The sequence below is a fragment of the Callospermophilus lateralis genome, chromosome 7, assembly GCF_048772815.1.
Source record: "Callospermophilus lateralis isolate mCalLat2 chromosome 7, mCalLat2.hap1, whole genome shotgun sequence".
Taxonomy (NCBI): Eukaryota; Metazoa; Chordata; class Mammalia; order Rodentia; family Sciuridae; genus Callospermophilus; species Callospermophilus lateralis.
In genome coordinates, this window is record NC_135311.1 from 26320838 (window position 1) to 26342604 (window position 21767).

At 36.9% G+C, this 21767-nt stretch overlaps 1 protein-coding gene across 8 annotated transcripts in view; it reads right to left on the reverse strand.

Annotated features, from left to right (window-relative positions):
• Positions 1 to 21767, reverse strand: part of Rap1a (RAP1A, member of RAS oncogene family) — a 92376-nt gene that overhangs the window by 39033 nt on the left and 31576 nt on the right. For 2 of the 8 annotated variants that reach the window (XM_076863042.1, XM_076863041.1), the window contains one exon: positions 10735 to 10851. The exons of the other annotated variants lie outside the window; for them this stretch is intronic. The gene's annotated coding sequence lies outside the window, so the exon portion shown is untranslated. The remainder of the gene's footprint in view (positions 1 to 10734; positions 10852 to 21767) is intronic. 8 annotated transcript variants of the gene reach the window in all.

The window sequence follows — 21767 nt, forward strand, 5'->3', positions numbered from 1 at the left end:
TTCCAAGAAAAAAAGGCATAGAGTCAAGAGAGTCCTGAAGAATCTAATGGAAAAATTATTTCTTAAAAAATATCTAGGTGGCTTGGAGCATTTACTGTGAAAAGTGAAAGAAAGAGTACATAAGATATTTTTAACAGCAGGCTAATATTCTAAGAACTCAGAACTTTCCTATATGAGGAAGAAAGCCACTTAATTTTTCGAAGAGGAACTTGAGGAAAAAAAAAAAAAAAGCTAGCTCTACGAGCATTGTGTAGGATGGAACAGAGAATGAGAAACTGGAGCAGAGAAACCAGTTCAGAGGACAAGAAAACAAACTTTAAAAAAAGCGAAAAAATAACCCTGCCTGTTAACCTCTCTTAGTCTTTAGCAACCCTTTAAGGTTAACATTATCTTCCTCTGAAAATGTAAATAAAGATGTCATCCCTAGTGCCCTGAACAGTATTTGGAAAACAGTAAATACTCAATAAATATTTACTGAATAAAAGAAAGAAATGGTTGAGCCTGAATTCAAAGCTAGACTATCTACACTAATGCCTCTGGACTTTTTCACTATGTTCAATAGTATTCTTAATTCAATAATCCAGACAACCTTTTAACATCTCATGATAACAGGACTGGGAGTTGGGATAAAGAAGAAAGGTTTAATCTTATAAATAAAGAGAATAGTCCAGTAATATTACTGCGAATAGTAAATGAAATAATGTGTATCTAATACTTGGAACAGAGCCTGACAAACATCTGCCAAAACAAAATAATAATGATAACTACTACCACTATTATCAGTACTTACTCCTGTAAATAGAGTGTTACTGGTAATCTGAAAAGAATTTTGGAAAGGTAAGAAGAATGAATACACTGTTAGATTAGAACCCCCAAATTAAGAGGCAGCATAATAAAATATACTGATTCTTTTTCTTTTTTTTGGGTGGTACTGGGAATTGAAACCAGGGATGCTGCACTACCATTGAGGTACTCCCCAGCCCTTTTTATTCTTTATTTTGAGTCAGGGTCTCGCTAAGTTGCTCAGGCTGGCCTTGAACTTGCAATCCTCCTGTCTCAGCCTGCCAAGTGGCTGCACCACCATGCCTGGCTTGATTTTTTTTTTTTTTTTTTAACCTTACTGAAAGGTCTACAATTCTTTGGAAAGCATATACACATCAAGAGAAATGAGGTATGTGTTGAAGACCAAAGAACTTAATAACTCATGAAAAGAAAGAGCTTCTACAGGATCTGGATCCCAAATCAGGCTTTATAAATTGTACATCATTTGCTCTCATTAATATTCAATTTCCTTATTAACAAAATGAAGTTGGACTAAAACAGTCTACTGTTTCTTTATAATTAAACAATATAACATTCTTTAGGTACAGAGCTTAATGCTTCGTCCCTCCCAAATTAAAGTAAAAAGAGAAATCAATATTTTAGTTGATAAAAACAATGCCACATTAGCAAACTACTGGTAGGATTCCCATGTTAGCCTTTTTGCTTTAAGAGCTTCAAATCTATCTTATCACAGGCAGTGTTATGAATTTTGAATCCTCACAAGTGCTAAAGTTCTACATAACTTCCAGTTCCCAAAGGTTCCTGGCTTTATAAAGGAGAAAGCACAGGCATAGAGATCCTTTGTTTTTTTTGTTTTTAAAAAGCTGGGCTCAGTTCGGGGGGCCTAAGGCAGGAGGATCAGTGGCTCAGTTTGGGAGGCTAAGGTAAGAGGATCAAGAATTCAAACTCAGCCTCAACAACTTGGCCGTAAGCAACTCAGTGAGACCTCAGTGGCCCTAAGCAACTCAGTGAGACCCTATCTCTAAATAAAATACAAAAAATAGGGCTGGGGCTGTGTTTCAATAGTCAAGTGTCCCTGAGTTCAATCTATGGTATTCCCTGCCTCCCCTCTCCCCGAAAAAAAAAACCCAGAAAACAAAACTCTATTGAGAAGCAATCCTAAATCCCAATAAGTCTACTTAATTTTTTAAGTAAGATGAGGTTGGAAAAAATATCATAATACAATTAAAATTCTTGCTTGATGTTGAGAGCCACAGCCGAAGGGGCTCCAGCAAACTTTCAGACTGCCAGCTGATGATTGGCTCACAGCGGCCCCAGCAACACCTAGCTGATTGGCTCCTCTGTGGAGATGCTCATTGAGCTGTTTCCCTGCCCTTTCAGACTACCAGCTGATGATTGGCTCACAGCAGCCCCAGCAACATCTAGCAACATCTAGCTGATTGGCTCCTCTGCGGTGATGCTCATTGGGCTGTTTCCCTGCCCTTTCAGACCACGGAGCTGCTCATTGGGGGACTTTTTTGGCTCCGCCCATGCGACCCAGCCAATCGGCCTCAAGAGCAGGAGGATTGTGGGAGGAAGAGGTTGTTGGGTGTGTGGCTTGTGGGAAGCCGGTGGTGGCAGTTGGGCTCTGAGGGTTTTTTCCTGAGGAGCTGTTTTGTTTATCTTGTGTGGTTCTAAAAATAAAGTTAGTTTCTTTTGACAAGTGGCTCCTGAATTGTGCCCAGCCAGACTGCGGCATTTGGTGGCCCGTACGGGGAGCGACTGAGGGTAAGTAAACCGCTCGCCCCTGAGGGCAGGGTGAGAGGATGGGGAGCCATTTTAAGATTCCTCTTTTGTTTTGCTTCATTTTTGTTTTAAGTTGCCTGTCCCTGGAGATGAGTGAGACGGAAGAAAAACCGCTCACTTCTGAGGAAAAACTATTTACGTCTGAGGAACAGATAGGGAGAAAGGACGGATGCACATATAAGGAGGATAGAAAGGCTATAATGAATTTTTGTTGTTCCATTTTTATTTCATTCTGTCTCGGTTTTGTTTGGCGTCATCTTGTTGGGTTGTATTATAGTAGAAATACGGGATCAGAAATTAGTAAAAAACAAACTGAAAGAGTGTTAAGTAAATTGTTAGAGGAAGGAGGCATCCCAGTAAAATCAAGAGCAGTCAGGGCATACATTGATACAATGCAAAAATGTAGCCCATGGCTTTTTAAGGAGGAGTTGTTAAGTATATCACAATGGAACCATCATGGTGAAGATTTAAAAAGAATAGAAAAGAACAGCCCAGGAACTCTGCCAGCTGGCACATTGGCATTGTGGGCATTGGTATCTGGTTTTCTTAGTCCAAAACCTTCAATTCAGACAAAGGTAGAGGAAGGAGAAGACATATTGATTCAAGTAAATGAGGAGGTCTCTCAAGTTAGTCAGAAAGAGGAAAAGATTCAAGTAAAAGAGAAGGTCTTTCGAGCTAATCAGACAGAGAAAGAAAGTTTAGAGCAGAAAAAGCCATCAGGGGGAAAGTTACAAAAGGAGACTGCTACTAAAACCTTTCTATCACCAGAGGGCTTAAGTGTCCAACCAACAGCACCACCTCTACAGGAGACTGCTACTAACACCTTTCTATCACCAGAGGGCGTAAGTGTCCAACTGACAAGGCCACGTCCATATGCTGAGAGGCCCCCAACCCCCGCAGTGGATAGTTCAGATCCTGAGACAGGATCTCAAGTATTAACATGCCCTGTATTTGAGGTAGGAGGGCAGCGAATTTACCATACTTTAAATTTCAAAACAGTGAAGCAGCTAAAAGAGGCTGTAATAACCTATGGTCCTCAAGCACCCTTCACTGTAAGCTTGGTCGAATCCATTACCAACTTGAACATGACGCCAGCAGATTGGGCTAATATGTGTAAAGCTGTGCTAAATGGAGGACAATACCTGTTATGGAAGGTTGCCAATGAGGAATTTTGCAAGGAGACGGCTAGGCGAAATGCAGCAGCTGGTTATCCTCAGAGAAATCTAGATATGTTGTTAGGAAAGGGACCTTATGAGGATCAGCAGCATCAAATTGCATATGATCCTGGTGTATATTTACAAATTGCTGTAGATGCAGTTAAGGCATGGAAGACTTTACAAGGACATGGAGGTTTACAAGGTCAATTATCTAAGATAATACAAGGAACTAATGAATCTTATGCTGAATTTGTAGATAGGCTTATTCAAACAGCTACCAGAGTTTTTGGGAATACAGAACAAGCAATGCCATTAATAAAACAACTGGCTTATGACCAAGCGAATCGTTGGTGCAGAGATATCATTAGACCATGGAAACATGAAGATTTAAACACATATATTAAATTATGTAGAGACATTAATGAACAAGAGCAAGTCATGGCAGCTGCAGTAAAACAGGCTTTAGATGCCAGAGACATTAATGAACAAGGGAAAATTGTGGCAGCTGCAGTAAAACAGGCTTTAGATGCCAGAGACATTAATGAACAAGGGCAAATTGTGGCAGCTGCAGTAAAACAGGCTTTAGATTCCAGGCCAAGAACATGCTACAATTGTGAACAAACAGGACATTTTAAAAGGAATTGCCCCATAGGAGGAGGGTTTAACAAAACTAGGTATCAAAGGAGTAGAATACCGGGTATTTGCCCACGATGCCGTAGAGGGAGACATTGGGCTAATGAATGCCGTTCTCAAACCACCATAGAGGGTACTCCATTATCAAAAAACGAACAAGGACCAAGTGTTTATCCACGATATCGTGGAGAAAGGTATTGGGCTCCATTGCCAAAAAATGGACAGGGGGGCCCAATGCTCCGGGGCCCAAAACCACAAATATACGGAGCACTGGAGGAACCCAGCAACCCCATCAGGGTAGTGCCCAGGACACATTGTCCATCAGATCCCTCATCAGACAAACCAGAGGGAGCGCAGGGTTGGACATCTGCGCCTCCGCCAGATCAGTACTAACTCCAGAGATGGGAGTTCAAATCATTCCCACAGGGGTGAAAGGACCTCTTCCCAAAGGAACAGTAGGCTTATTATTGGGACGCAGCTCTTCTACTCTAAAAGGACTTATGATAAGTCCTGGGGTAATTGATCCCAATTATGAAGGTGAAATAAAAATTATAGCCAGTTCTCCAAATGGTATATCAGTAATTTCACCAGGAGATAGAATAGCACAGTTACTAATAATACCAAGCCTACATGATAAATTTTCCAGTCGTGCTGTAGAAAGAGGTTCCAAGGGATTAGGCTCCACAGGTGTTTAGATTGGGCTATGCTGTCTTTAAATTTGGATTCTCGCCCCATGCTAAAACTAAATATTCAAGGACATGAATTTAATGGGCTACTGGATACAGGTGCAGACCTTAGCATCATCTCTCGTCAAGAATGGCCAAAACATTGGCCATTACAACAAGCCACTCAAACGCTTCGAGGCCTAGGAGTGGCAACTAATCCCCATAGAAGTGCAATGGTATTAGATTGGAAGGATCCTGAAGGATGTGAAGGAACTATACAGCCATATGTATTGGATCATCTTCCTATAAATTTATGGGGACGAGATGTCCTAGATCAATTAGGTTTGACATTAACAAATAACATCAACCAAAATGCACCCACTATTATGACTAGACAAGGTTTTAGGAAAGGAAAAAGATTAGGAAAACAAGAACAAGGTATAGCAGCACCAATACAAATAGATCAAGGAACAGACAGACATGGGTTGGATTTTCAGAAAGGGCCACTGAGACAATAAAAATTACTTGGAAATCAGAAAGACCAGTATGGGTTCCTCAGTGGCCCCTGACTAAAGAAAAGATACTAGCAGCCCATGATCTGGTCAAACAACAATTAGCAGAAGGACATATACAACCTTCTGTATCTCCCCATAACACTCCCATTTTTGTCATCAAAAAGAAATCTGGTAAATGGAGATTATTGCAAGATTTAAGAGCCATTAATAATGAGATGGTTATTATGGGACCTGCTCAATCGGGGATTCCTCAATTGTCTGCTTTGCCAAAAACTTGGTATGTTTTAGTTATAGATATTAAAGATTGTTTTTTTTCAATTCCAATTCATCCTGAGGATAGTCCACGTTTTGCATTTACTATCCCTGCACTGAATCATGAAGGTCCTGATCAGAGATATGAATGGAAAGTACTCCCTCAAGGGATGGCTAACAGCCCAACTATGTGTCAAATTTATGTTAACAAAGCAATCCAGCCACTTAGAAATCAAAATCCTGAACTACAAATATTTCACTATATGGATGATGTATTATTAGCACACAAAGCTAAAAACACATTGCTAGACTGTTATGCCACACTTACAAACTTATTAAAAAATTATAATCTAGAGATAGCAATAGATAAAGTACAATTAAATTTTCCAATTAATTATTTAGGAGTTCTATTATCCTCAACCATGGTCCGCCCACCAAAAATTCAAATACGAGTAGATCAACTCAAATCACTTAATGACTTTCAAAAGTTATTAGGAGACATAAATTGGATAAGGCCTTATCTAGGTATACCAACAGGAGAGTTGGGACCTTTATTTGATATCCTAAAAGGTCCATCAGATCCAAATTCACCCCGAATGTTAACGCCTGAAGCAAGAAAGGCATTAAAAATCATTGAAACATATATGGAAAATATGCATTTGGATAGAATTGATATAAGTTTGCCTTTATTATTTATTGTACTACCAACAAAAAATATTCCTACAGGAGTATTTTGGCAAGAAGGCCCATTATTATGGATACATTTATCTTATTCTCCTAACACTATTCTTACTAGGTATCCTGAGGCTGTAGGACAATTAATACTCAAAGGAATAAAAGCAGCAAAGGGAGTGTTTGGAATTTCTCCCAATAAAATTATTACTCCATATACTATGAATCAAATTGATGAGTTAGCTAATGAGTTAAATACTTGGGCAATAATCATGTGCAAATCTAATGTTTCATTTGATAACCACTTACCATCTAATCCTTTATTGTCTTTTTGGTCATTGCATCCTGTAATTTTTCCAAAAATGACAAGAAAAACACCTATCGGGAATGCTCCAAATATATTCACTGATGGATCAAATAATGGTACAGCAGCAATAGTTACACCTGATCAAACTTTTACATTTTTAGTACCCAAACAATCAGCTCAAAAGGTAGAGCTTAAGGCAGTATTACAGGCTTTTGTGATGTTTAAAAATTCTGTATTTAATTTATTTTCCGATAGTCAGTATATAGTTAATGCTATAGTATCCCTTGAAGATGCTGGTAGGATTTCCCCTTCCTCTACTATTTTCTTTTTGCTTTCTACTATACAAAGTCTAATCTGGGACAGAAAAGATCCATTCTTTATAGGACATATCAGGGCACATACAGGATTGCCTGGAGCCCTTAGTTTGGGCAATGATTTAGCAGATAAAACTACACATGACATACATATTTTCTCTACACTAGAAGAAGCTATAAATTTTCATAAAAAGTTCCATGTCAATGCTAATACTTTACAAAAGCGTTTTAAAATAACTAAGGAACAAGCTAGACAAATAATAAAACAATGTCAAAATTGTGTGACCTTTTTACCACAAGTTAATCTTGGAGTCAATCCTAGAGGATTGATACCTAACCATATTTGGCAGATGGATGTCACACACTTGCCAGAATTTGGAAAATTGAAATATTTGCATGTTACAGTTGATACTTCTTCTGGATTTTTGATGGGCTCCCTTCATGCCGGAGAAAAAACTAAAGATGTTATAGCTCATTGCTTACAAAATTTTGCCACTGTGGGTGTTCCAAAACAGTTAAAAACAGATAATGCCCCTGGTTATACTTCTACCTCTTTTAAACAATTTTGCTCATCATTTGGCATTACTCATATAACAGGAATCCCATACAATCCACAGGGACAAGGCATTGTTGAAAGAGCTCATCAAACTATTAAAATGTACTTATTAAAGCAAAAAGAAGGAATTGGGAAGGGGTATATATTCCCCAAAGATAAACTTAAAATAACCCTTTTTACTCTAAACTTTTTAAATTTGGATTCATCAGGGCTTAGTGCTGCGGAAAGGCATATGTGTCCAAAAAATGTATATAAGCCCAAGGTACTTTGGAAGGATATTCTAACAGGACAATGGAAAGGTCCTGATCCAGTAATTGTCTGGAGTCGGGGGTCTGTTTATGTGTTTCCACAGGGAGAACAGCAGCTGATTTGGATTCCAGACAGATTAACTAAAGCGATTTCTACAGACCAAAAAGAAGATGTGATATCCAGAACTCCAGTTTGGTTATTCTTACATCTGCGACAGAACCAGAATGCTTTTTTCAATATCTATTTTATTATTGCCCTTTCCCATATTTTTTTTTTTGAGCTCATACAGACCTAGGTTAATGTTTTGCTGATCAGTTCTATTTTTTGACTATAGAGTTTTTAAACATTGCAATGGAGATTTCACCTGTAAAAAGTTATAAGGCCTTTACTATTATGTTATGTGTCATATGTATTATGTGTGCACACTTGTGTTTTGTGTTTGAATGTACGTATGTCCATATGTCATATATGATGAGCGCTCATGAAAAAATGGATCCAAATAATTTTTTTTTTATTCACGTGATTGATTTAAATGGTTTAATTTAAATTGGGTAAACAGCTGTTGAAGATTGTTTTAATATGTGAACAAAAAAGGAGGTTAACAGATCTGTTTGTTTACTTTCACCTTTCATTTTCATTATATTTAATAATTCTCTTAAAGATAATGTAAATCGTTAAGAAAATTGTTTTCTTTTAATGCCTTCTGGAACATTACATAATTTTTTCTTTAGCCATTATTGCCAAAATTCCTATCTTCATCCCAGTGCCGGTGAAGACAATGTAAATTGTTAAGAAAATTGTTTTCTTTTAGTGCCTTCTGGAATGTTATATAATGTTATATAATTTTTCTTTAGCCATTATTGTCAGAATTCCTATCTTCATCCCAGTGCATGAAGACAAAGATAAAACCAATCTACAGCTTCTGCAATAGCCATCACTGAACTGCTTGCAGAACTTGCCTGGACTATGTATCACTTATATGCATTGTGAACTCACCTGTATGCATTGTGAACTATCTGTTGGTGCAGCAACTTCTGGTAGTGTTGGGGTATTTATGCTGATGGTGTCATCAGTGGTACAATTTTTCCAAAAGGAGCCGTCAGCTGGCTTGGTGTATCTTCCTCCCTTCTGTTTATCATGATCGTTCAGCTAAAATTTGGGGGCCAACAGAGGTGAGGCAAAGAACCTCACCCCCCCGCTGGTACGAAGACCTCTACACAGGTGTGGCTGTATACTGGACTGGTAGTCAATGACGGGTAAGATCCAATTACTATGGTACCAACCTAAGACAGGAGGCTGACGCCTTGAGGTCAGATCATCCAATAACGGGTAAGGACCATATGTACTATTGGACAACCTAAGGCAGACACGGTCCCTAAGCCACATGCTTGTTGCTTAAACAGAGAGGGGGAGATGTTGAGAGCCACAGCCGAAGGGGCTCCAGCAAACTTTCAGACTGCCAGCTGATGATTGGCTCACAGCGGCCCCAGCAACACCTAGCTGATTGGCTCCTCTGTGGAGATGCTCATTGAGCTGTTTCCCTGCCCTTTCAGACTACCAGCTGATGATTGGCTCACAGCAGCCCCAGCAACATCTAGCAACATCTAGCTGATTGGCTCCTCTGCGGTGATGCTCATTGGGCTGTTTCCCTGCCCTTTCAGACCACGGAGCTGCTCATTGGGGGACTTTTTTGGCTCCGCCCATGCGACCCAGCCAATCGGCCTCAAGAGCAGGAGGATTGTGGGAGGAAGAGGTTGTTGGGTGTGTGGCTTGTGGGAAGCCGGTGGTGGCAGTTGGGCTCTGAGGGTTTTTTCCTGAGGAGCTGTTTTGTTTATCTTGTGTGGTTCTAAAAATAAAGTTAGTTTCTTTTGACAAGTGGCTCCTGAATTGTGCCCAGCCAGACTGCGGCAATAATACAATTAAAATTCTTGCTTTCATGAGAAATGATTCAATTTGAACAGGTTCTAGACATTGCCAATAAACAAGCATCTTTGATTTTGTGCCCAATGCTAATAAATATACAAAATGGCACATAACTATTTGGCTTACAGAACATGAAGATGAATTACACTGGGCAATCCATTCGACTTTCTCAAAATGGTATCAAAAAGAGATCCTATAAGCTGGAAAATTTTGTAAAAAAAATTTATTTCTTTTAGTTGTACACAATGCCTTAATTTTTATTTATTTATTTTTATGTGGTGCTGAGAATTGAACCCAGGGCCTTGTATGTACAAGGTGAGAGTGCTCTACCGCTGAGCCACAACCCCAGGCCCTAAGCTGGAAATCTTAATCTGGCTACAGAGATATATAAATTGCTGATAATATCTACAAATGGATTTCTTCAAAGAATTGAACAGTTTCAAACATTTCCTTTGTATGGCCATCAACCCTAGTAGTCTAGGTAAGCTGCCATCAGTGATCTCTGGATCACTGTAACAGTTGCTCAGCTGATCTGCCCAGATGCAATCTTTCCCCTCCAATCTGTTCTCCACAGAATGTTCTTTGTAAAAGAACAAATTTGATCACATCAGTGACGTCCTCTGACTCCTTCCAGGTAAGATATTTCAGTGCTTTACCAGAACTTAATGATAGACCAAAATGTTAACCAGGCTTCTTAAGGATTACATAGTTCGATCCCTAATCCCATTCTAGTTTCATCCAACCACATGCTCCCTCTTATCCTTCTCAATGCTCCAACCAGTTTGCTGGCTTAATTTTCTCCAAAATGCCAGTAATATGCTGGCTGGGAAAGTGTTTTGGAGAACCATAAAACATGAAAGGGGGATAAATTCATAAGACATGTAGGTTTGTTTTTAAAAAGTTATACTTAAGCATATACTTACTTTTAAACTTCATCTAAAAGTGAGGGGAAATTAAAGAACAGAGTTATCCAGACATCTGAGGGAAGTGGAAAAATCTTGAAGATGCTTGCTGGTGACTTTTTTAAGACAAGAAGGGTGCTGTAACAGGAGAGCAAAGAGTGGTGATTAGGAGATAAGGTAGGAGGTGAAACAGAGTTAAATGCAGGCCTTTGGGCCATGGTAAGGATTTTGGCTTTTACTTGGTATGATACAGGAAATCACTGGATGGTTCTTAGCAGAGAATGTCAAGTTTCCATGGAAATTTTTGCAAGATTCTCTCTTGGCTATGAAAGAGGACATTAAGGGCAAAGTTAGGAAGAACAATCTGAAGGCAGATGCAGTGGAGGTGGTAAGTGTTAGTTTCCAGATATGTTTTGAAGGGTCAAACAGGAGAGAAGCTGGGAGAAAAAACAACTGCTCTAAAAACAAAACAACACAACAACAAAAACCAATCCAGAATGAATAAACACCAAACCATAGACTCAGAAACTTCATAGAACATCAAGCATGATAAATACCAAAAGATTTACACTGGGGGGCATATATTCAAACTACAGAATATTAGATTTAAAATGTCGAAAAAAGCTAGAGGAAAAGAGAAGCAAAAATAAGAATTACATTAGATTTTTTCAGAAACAGGCAAGCAAGAACAGTGTGAAGTGAAATTATTTAAAGTGTTAAAAACAAAAACAAAACAAAACCCTACCAAGCCTACAATTCTGCCCCCAGCTCAATTGTTCTTCAAACTGAATAAGAATCACACTTCTTCAAACAAAAATTGAGGAAAACTGTCACCAGTAGACCTGCTTTGCAAGAAATGTGACAAGAAATTCTTCAGAAAGAAGGAAAATGGGGATGGGGTTGTGGCTCAGCAGTAGAGCGCTTGCCGAGCATGTGCAAGGCCCTAGGTTCGATCCTCAGCACCACATAAAAATAAATAAATAAAATAAAGGTATTGTGTCCAACAACAATTAAAAAATAAATATTAAAAAAAAGAAGGAAAATGGCTTAGGCCATAAACTTCACTTTCATTTCTCTTATTATTGGTACTTGAACAGAGAACAATTTGTTTACAATAATAATAGCAACCATGTATTAGGCAATTAAAGTTTATGGATAAATGAAATGAATGATAATAATGTTATACAGTACTAGTGTGAGGGGGCTGGGGATATGGCTCAGTTGGTAGAGTGCTTGCCTTGCATGCACAAGGGCCTGGGTTCAATCCCCACAAAAAAAAAAAAGAAGAAGAAGTATTAGTGTGAGGAATTGGGAAAATTTGTTACAAAGTACTTAAACTACCTGCTAAGTGGAATACTGTTATATGAAAATACATCCTGCAAATTCAAGGGCAACTGTCGGGAGCCATCCATGGGCTGTGTGCATGAGTTATATCCATTTGAGCGTACGGGAGAACTAGCCTGGTATGGGAGAACTAGCCTGTTGTTGTGTGCTCTTTGGGCTGTGTGTGCCCTTTCCTCTTGCTCTGCCTATGTTCCCACATGGAATCTGAGACGGGTGTGAGTTGCCAAGATGGTGATCAATCTACTGACCACAAGATATCATGAAGTTAGACTCAACTCCCTGAAACCCCTTGCCTTATTTGGGTGGAATATTCTATGAATGGCTTCTTCCAATAAATTGGGGGATTTCAGGTGTGCTGGCTCTCTTGTCTGCCTCTTGCCTCACTTGTTCTCCAGGCCCTCCAACATGGGAGCTAGATTTTTGAGGCTGCAGAGCTGTGCTGAACCCCGAAAAAGGTATTTTCTGTGTTTGTGTGGTCTTTTCATTGCCAGCCAAATCTACCTGGAATGACCCCGATTCTGTTGCATATTGCAACAGACAACTACCAAAAAAAGCTAAAAAGAGTATTATCAATATGGTAAGAGAAGAGAAAAAAATGAAACACGAAGTGCTCAATTGAAAAGAATGCAGAAAAAGAGTAAAGACAAAGAAAAAAAGAAAAGCAATGAAGAGAAAACACGAACAAACATTAAGAATATGATATTAATCCAATTATATCAATAATCACTTTAAACCTCAATGATCTAAATATATTAAAAGACATTGTAAAGAGTTTATTAAAAAGACAATTATATACTGTTTACAAAAAAACACTTTAAATGTAAACAAATAAATTTAAAGGGAACAGAGAAAGACATGCTAACACTAATCAAAAGGAAGTTGGAGTACGTATATTAGTTTTATAAAAAGCAGACTTCAGAGTAAAGAAAATGAGATAATAAGGGTCATTACACAATGATAAAGGAATCAATTCTTCAAGAAGACATAACAATTCTTAATGTGTATGTACCTAATATCAGAATGTCAAAATACTTAAAAGGCAAAAACTGATGGAACTGCATGGATAAACAGATCAACCTAATAATACAGATAGAGATTTTAACACCCTTCCACCAGTAACTGACATATTCAGCAGGAAAAAAAAAAAATCAGCACAAACCTAGTTGAACTAAATAGCGTCATCCATCAATTGGATCTAACTGACATTTACAGAATACTTCATCTGAGAACAAAAGAATATATATTTTCAATTTGCACATGAAATATTTACCAACACTGACCATATTCTATACTATAAAATAAGACTCAGTAAATTTAAAGGAATTTAAATAATACAAAATGTTTTCTGACTATGATGAAACTAAATTTAAAACCAATAACAAAAAGATATCAAGGAAATCTTCAAATATTTATTTAGACACTAACATACTTCTAATAATCTATGATTTAAGGAAGAAATCAAAGGAAAAATAGTGTTTTTAACAGAATAGAAATGAAAGTGCAACATGCCCCAATTTTTGGAACAGAGAGCTTGAAATCAACCCTCACATCAGTGGTCAAATAATTTTTTATAAGGAGGCCAGGACCAGTCATTTGGGAAAGGGCAGTTTTTTCAATAAATGATAAGAAAACTGGATATTCACATGCAAAAGAATTAAGTTGGGCCCTCCCCCATGCCAAAACCAAAAATTGATTCGAAGTGGATCAAAGACCTAACTAAACATGACAGCAAAGCTGTAAAAGTCTAAAGAAAAAAGTATAGGGAGAAAATTATATGGGACATTGATTTAGCAATCACTTTTTGGATATGACACTAAACCACAGGCAACAAAGAAAAGAGATAAAATGGACATCAAAATGTAAAACTTTTGTGCACCAAAGGACGCAACCAATGAACAAGAGAAAAGTATGTGCAAATCATATATCTGATAAGGATTAATATCCAGAATATATGTAAAGAACTCTCATAACAACAATAAAACAATCAAGCAGTTTAATAGCAAAAACCTGAACGCTATTTCTCCAAAGAAGTTAAATGAATGGCTAATAAGCACATGAAAAGATGTTCAACATCATTAATCACTGGGGAAATGCAAATCAAAACCATAAGAATTAGATACTACTTCACATACATTAGGATGGCTGTAATAAAAACCAAAAACAGAAAGTAACAAGTATTAGTGAAGATATGAGAAAATGGAACCCTGATACAATGCTGATGGGAATGTAAAAATGGTACAGTTACTATGGAAAATAGTACAGTGATTCCTTAAGTAACTAAAAATAGAATCACTATGTTTCAGAAATTCCATTTTTAGGGGGAAAGAATTCAAAAGAATTTTTGAAAGCAGGATTCAATTGGACATTTGTGCACCCATGATCACAGTAGCCTTATTCACAACACTCCAAAGAAGGAAGCAATCTAACTATCCAACAACAAATGACTGGATAATAAAAATGTAATACGTGTGTGTGTGTGTGTGTGTGTGTGTGTGTATAATAGATACATTATAGGTATGCAGATGCTCCTTGACTTACAATTGGGTTACATCCTGAACATGTTTTAAGTGTGTGGCTAACTGCAGCTCTGACTCCCTAGCATCGCAAGAAGACCCCACATCCATATGGCTAGTCAATGAAAAAAATCAAAATTCAAAGTACAGTTTCTACTGAATGTCCATCTCTTTGTACCATTGTAAAGTAAAAAAACTCATATGTTTAGTCATTGCAACTCAGGGACTATCTGTAAAATAGAAAGGAATTCAGCCTTAAAAAGGAAGGAAATTGTGACATATACTAAAATATGGATGAACCTTGAGAACAAGCTGTGTTTAATAAGCCAGTCACAAAAAGACAATATCTGATTCCAGGTACCTGAAGTAGTCAAATTCACAATTAAAAAAAAGGGAGAAATTATTGTTCAGTGGGTATAGAGTTTCAGTTATACAAAAGGAAGTGTTCTGAAGATCAATAGTTATGCTATTTGCAAAACAACGAATGACTTAACACTACTAAATTTGTACACTTATAATGCTGCTGGAAAATTATGATTATGATAGCGAATTTTAGGTTATTCTATCTTTTAAAGTTATTCTATCACAATACAGAAAATGCAATTCACCATATTAACCAAAACAAACAAACAAAATCATAGGTATGGAAGATATCAAAACACAAGAAGCAGCCTGGCATGGTGGCGCATGCCTGTAATTCCAGTGAATCAGGAGGCTGATGAAGGAAGATTACATGTTCAAAGCCAGCTTCAGCTATGTAGCAAGGCCCTAAGCAACTTCAAAATAAAAAATAAAAAGGGATGGAGATACAGCTCACTGGTAAAATGTTCTCAAGTTCAATCCCTAGTAAGCCCCCCCGCCCCCGACCCTGCCCGACCAAAAAAAAAACAACCCAAAGGTAGTGGGAAAACCACATGTATGGTTTCTTGGATTACAGAGAATAAAATATTTTGAAGAAGTGGAAACGATCTATTGTCAAATGCTGCTGGCAAATCAAGTAGGATGAGGGCAGAGAGAGAAGTCACCACTGGAGGTCACTGGAGACTTGAGAAACTGATTTCAGTGTTAATAACCCTGAGACAAAAGTCTGGGTTCAGAAAAGAATGGAAGGTGAGAAATTGGAAAGAGTATTATACACAATTTTTTGAGGAGTTTGCTTAAAGGAAGAACAGATAAATGGGGCAGTCACTACTACAAAGAGGAATTTGGGTTCAAAAGAAATTTTATTTATTTTAGTTTTATAACAGGTAGAAACTCAGATATCAAACATTTAAGAGCTACTTAGTAAATATTTATCCAGAATAAACTAGTCTCAAGATTAAGTTTGCTTGGCACTAGAGGTTACCATGTTACAATTTATTTTTAACTATCCTTCTTGCTGGCTATGTCCAAATTTCCCTATTATTATAAATGATGCTGCTGCAATGAATCTTTGTTCATACATTTATATTCAGTTTTTTAAAATTTGGATTACTTTATTAGATGGAACACTGATTACTAGATCAAATGTTAAAAATATTTTTAAGGTTCTTAACGTAGATACATAGCTTTATCAGCTTTTCATTCCCATCAGGAATATGTGGGTTTCATCTCTCTAATAACACAGAGCTTCAACTTAAATGTTTTTATGTTAATTATCATAAAGATTTATTTTCTCACTTTAAGTTTTTCTGATTGACTAATGAGATCAAAACGCTTTTTCAAATATTTATTAGCTGCATGTGTTTTTGTTGTTATTGTTGTTGTGTTGTTGTTTATGAACTGCCTATATTCTTCTGTCTTTGAAAAAAAGTGTTTTTCCTGTCAGTGTTCTTTTCATTAAGGAGAGTCACCTTTTCACTGATTGTTTCAAAATTTCCCCCCAGGTGTTTAGTCATTTGCTTTTATTTGTTATATTTTATCATGCCCCTTAATATTTGTTAAATTATATTAAATCTGTTTTCCTTTGTCATTTTTCCCTGCATAGTTCATAATTTTTGTTTATAACTGCTAAGAACTAGGCTTCAGTGGATTAAAGCAATAAACCTGAAAGAAGTTAGAAAGCCTCTTTTCCTTTAATATCTGGTTTCCACTTAAAAGAATGTTCAGAAGGTTAACAAGTTTATGTCTAATAAATAAGTGTAAAACAAAATCTAATAAAGGAAACTGAGTTGTATTCAGAACACCTGTATTCAAGTACTGGCCTCTAATACTTATCAGTTGGAAGACTTTAGACTGCTTAACCTCACTCAGTTCCCATGATCTATAAATAACAGCTAATAACACTTATTGAGGACTTGGTATGTGCCTCAATAAGTGATTATAAGAATTTTACTTTCAAACAACTTATTTAATACAACTTTATAACATTATAAACACTTTACAAAAGAGAAAACAGATGACCTAGAAAGAACAAACAACTCAATAAAATTCATGCACAACTAATAAATGGCAGGACCAGGATTTGAACCTGGCTTTCTGATTCCAGGGCCCCATTCTGCCTCCTAATCACTCTATATATGGCTTCTTTCATCTTTGAAATGATACTACCTATTTTACAGATTACAGAGAGAGGATTAAATAAAGTAATACACATGAAAGAACTTTATAAAGTGTAAAGTGGCAAGTATAAGAAACAGTATTATGGATTTTTATTTTAAATAATGAACCAGATAGAACCTTTGTGTTATTTAAAATAGGCTAGTAGAAGTAACATCATCAAAATGGCGATATTACCAAAAGTTCTCTATAGGTTTAATGCAATGCCAATCAAAATCCCAACGGCATTTCTTGTAGAAATAGAGAAAGCAATCATGAAATTCATATGGAAAAATAAAAGACCCAGAATAGCAAAAACAATTCTAAGCAGGAAATGTGAATCAGGCGGCATAGCTATACCAGACTTCAAACTATACTACAGAGCAATAGTAACAAAAACAGCATGGTACTGGTACCAAAACAGGCAGGTGGACCAATGGTACAGAATAGAGGACACAGAAACCAATCCACAAAACTACAACTATCTTATATTTGATAAAGGGGCTAAAAGCATGAAATGGAAGAAGGATAGCATCTTCAACAAATGGTGTTGGGAAAACTGGAAATCCATATGCAACAAAATGAAACTGAATCCCTTTCTCTCGCCATGCACAAAAGTTAACTCAAAGTGGATCAAGGAACTTGATATCAAATCAGAGACATGGCGTCTGATAGAAGAAAAAGTTGGCTATGATCTACATACTGTGGGGTCGGGCTCCAAATTCCTCAATAGGACACCCATAGCACAACAGTTAATAACTAGAATCAACAAATGGGACTTACTAAAACTAAAAAGTTTTTTCTCAGCAAAAGAAACAATAAGAGAGGTGAATAGGGAGCCTACGTCCTGGGAACAAATCTTTACTCCTCACACTTCAGACAGAGCCCTAATATCCAGAATATACAAAGAACTAAAAAAATTAGACAATGAGATAACGAATAACCCAATCAACAAATGGGCCAAGGACCTGAACAGAAATTTCTCAGAGGAGGACATACAATCAATCAACAAGTATATGAAAAAATGCTCACCATCTCTAGCAGTCAGAGAAATGCAAATCAAAACCACCCTAAGATACCATCTCACTCCAGTAAGATTGGCAGCCATCAGGAAGTCAAACAGCAACAAGTGCTGGCGAGGATGTGGAGAAAAGGGTACTCTTGTACATTGCTGGTGGGACTGCAAATTGGTGCGGCCAATTTGGAAAGCAGTATGGAGATTTCTTGGAAAGCTCGGAATGGAACCACCATTTGATCCAGCTATTCCACTACTCGGTCTATTCCCTAAAGACCTAAAAAGAGCACACTATAGGGACACTGCTACATCCATGTTCATAGCAGCACAATTCACAATAGCAAGACTGTGGAACCAACCTAGATGCCCTTCAATAGACGAATGGATAAAAAAAATGTGGCATTTATACACAATGGAGTATTACTCTGCATTAAGAAATGACAAAATCATAGAATTTGGAGGGAAATGGATGGCATTAGAGCAGATTATGCTAAGTGAAGCTAGCCAATCCCTTAAAAACAAATGCCAAATGTCTTCTTTGATATAAGGAGAGTTACTAAGAACAGAGTAGGGAAGAAGAGCATGAGAAGAAGATTAACATTAAACAGGGATGAGAGGTGGGAGGGAAAGGGAGAGAGAAGGGAAATTGCATGTAAATGGAAGGAGACCCTCAGGGGTATACAAAATTACATACAAGAGGAAGTGAGGGGAAAGGAGGGAAAATATAAGGGGGAGAAATGAATTACAGTAGAGGGGGTAGAGAGAGAAGAGGGGAGGGGAGGGGGGAGGGGGGATAGCGGAGGATGGGAAAGGCAGCAGAATACAACAGACTCCAGAATGGCAATATGTAAATCAATGTGCAACTGATGTGATTCTGCAATCTGTATATGGGGTAAAAATGGGAGTTCATATCCCACTTGAATCAAAGTGTGAATTATGATATATCAAAAACTATGTAATGTTTTGAACAACCTACAATAAAAATTAATTAAAAAAAAATAAAAATAAAAAAAAAATAAAATAGGCTAAAAAATTAAAAAACAGTAAGCAGCAGATTCTTCAAAGAATGACATGAACTAAAATCCTTATAAGAGTTGAATATCTATTATCCAAAATGCTTGGGATCAGAAGGCCTTAGATTTCAATTTTTGTTTCCAATTTTGGAATATTTGCATATATATAATGAGATATCTTGGGGATGCGACAGGAGTCTAAACACAAAATTCCTTTATGTTTCACATACACCTTACACACATAGCCTAAAGGTTATTTTACATAATATTTTCTAGTTCTGTGACTCCTCACATGAGGTCAGGTATTGAATTTTCTATTTGTGGTATCACATCAGTACTCAAAAGATTTTTGATTCTGAAGCATTTCAGATTTTAGATTTTAGGATTAGGGATGCTCAACCTGGGGTAACCTGTTAAAAATACCAGGTAGGGATGTGGGTCAGTGGTACAGTACTTACCTAGCATATACATGTGCGTGTGTGAAGCTTTTTAGTCCTTGGCAGTTCCCAGAGCTGCCCACCGCCCCCCGCCCCCCCCACACACAAAAAGTATCAAGATAGGTGGCCTTTAGGCTCTTGCTTTCCGGAATAAATAAAGGCTCTTGCTTTCTGGATGAAATAAATTATTGTCTCAGGTTAAAAGAATATTCCATTTATATCATGAAAATAAAGTGCAAAGCATAATCTTAAATAGGTCAAGTCAGTTAATATGCCAGTTTAGAGGCCCCCCCACCCCCCATCCCCCGAAAAAAACAAGACACTTAGCCTTATCTTTCTTAGCATTTCTCCAGTAAAACACCAATACTTTGGTTTACACCCATTCCTAGGACCTGTAATATCACAGCCACTTCATTTATCTATCCTCATGCCATTTTTAAGTCCTAACTTCAAAATGGTACCTATTCAATATTTTTAAAAATTACATTCATGAAGTTGTATAAACAATATTACTTTTTAATTCCAGAACATTTTTTATCACCTTAAAAAAAACACTGCCCAATAGCAGACACTTCCCTTTTCCCCTTCCCATTGCCTCTGGCAACCAGTAATCTACTATGTTTCTACAGATTTAATTTTTCTGGATATTTCATGGAATTGTAAAGTTTGTGTAGTCTTTCTTGTCTGATGCTTTTATTTTGCATAGTGTTCCAAAATTCATCCATTTTTGTAACATATACCAGCACTTTATTCCTTTTTATGACAAATATTCCACTGAATGGCTATTCCACATTTTGTTTATCTGTTCATTGGTTGATGGTCACTGGGTTCTTTTCTACTTCTCCCTACTTTTTCATTAGCATACAACTGTTTGTATGAACATGTTTTCAATTCTCTTGGATATATACTTAGCAGTGCAACTGCTGGATCATATCTCAATTCTGTTTAACTTTCTGAGGAACTGCCAAACTGTTTTCCAAGGCATTTGAACCATTTTACATTTTTACCAGTAATGTATGAGAATTGCAATCTCTCCACATCATTGCCAATACTGTTGCTGCTGCTGTTTTTCTACAATAGGCATCCTAGTAAGTGTGAAGTGGTGTCACTGTGGTTTTGATTTGCATGTCCCCAATGTCCTACTTTATTTGATGTATATATTTCTTTTATCATCAGCAAATTTTTTTCCGTAAAGGGCAGATGGCAAATATTTTAATGCTTGTGAGTTACGTATAATCAATGTTGCATATAATTCTTTTGTTCTTCATTAAAAAAAACCCTTTAAAAATAAGTCATTCTTAGCTTGAGGGTCGTACAAAGCAAGCCTTGGACCTGTCTGGCAACCTCTCCTTTAATTGTTTCATAGTTAGCTTTGACTTCTCTATCAGTATCAACTTTGTTGGAAGTAAGGTAAGGACTATTTTGTATTCTCTCCTTTTACAGAGGACCCATGAATACAAGATAAGGCTCTAAAAATACTTGAACTTATTGCAAATGATGTCCTCAATTATAATATATATGTATATCCCCACAGGCATGACACAAAGTAAAGCATACTAGTGTTTAAAATGATTAGTGAAAGTACAGTCACTTTTGTTTCTGAAGTTGGTAGCTTGACTAAATATTGTTAAGAACCAAAGGAAGACTCCTTCATAATTTCCTTTGAACCAAAATTATATTTAGAATCAATTAACAAAAAATAACTTTCTAGTACTAGAAATAATTTGAGGATATAGTTTTTTTGAATCAAATATTTCTAAATCCCAAAGCTATAAATGGGATTTAGATTACAGAAATACAAATTCAGCAGAACTTGTTATCTGCTCCACTTGATGTATAGTCAAAACAAACAAAAAATGTAGGAGCACAAAGAATTTTTAGGCCAGTGAAATTACTCTGTATGATATGATAATACAAACAAAGCCATTACACATTTATGCAAAACCACAGAATGTACAACACCCAGAATGAACCCTAATGTAGACTCTGGACTGCTGAGCCATAAATGATAAGCCAGTATATATTCTTTTATTCATTGTAACAAGTATGAGAAATCGTTGAGAATGGAAGAGGCTACTGAGCTTGTGTGAGGCAGAAGGTATATGGGCAATCTCTGCACCTTCTGCTCTATTTTGCTGTGAACCTAAAACTGCTCTAAAAAATTAAGTCTGTTTCTAAAAACTGTATAAATTTCTGGTAATGGAAAAAATCAGTT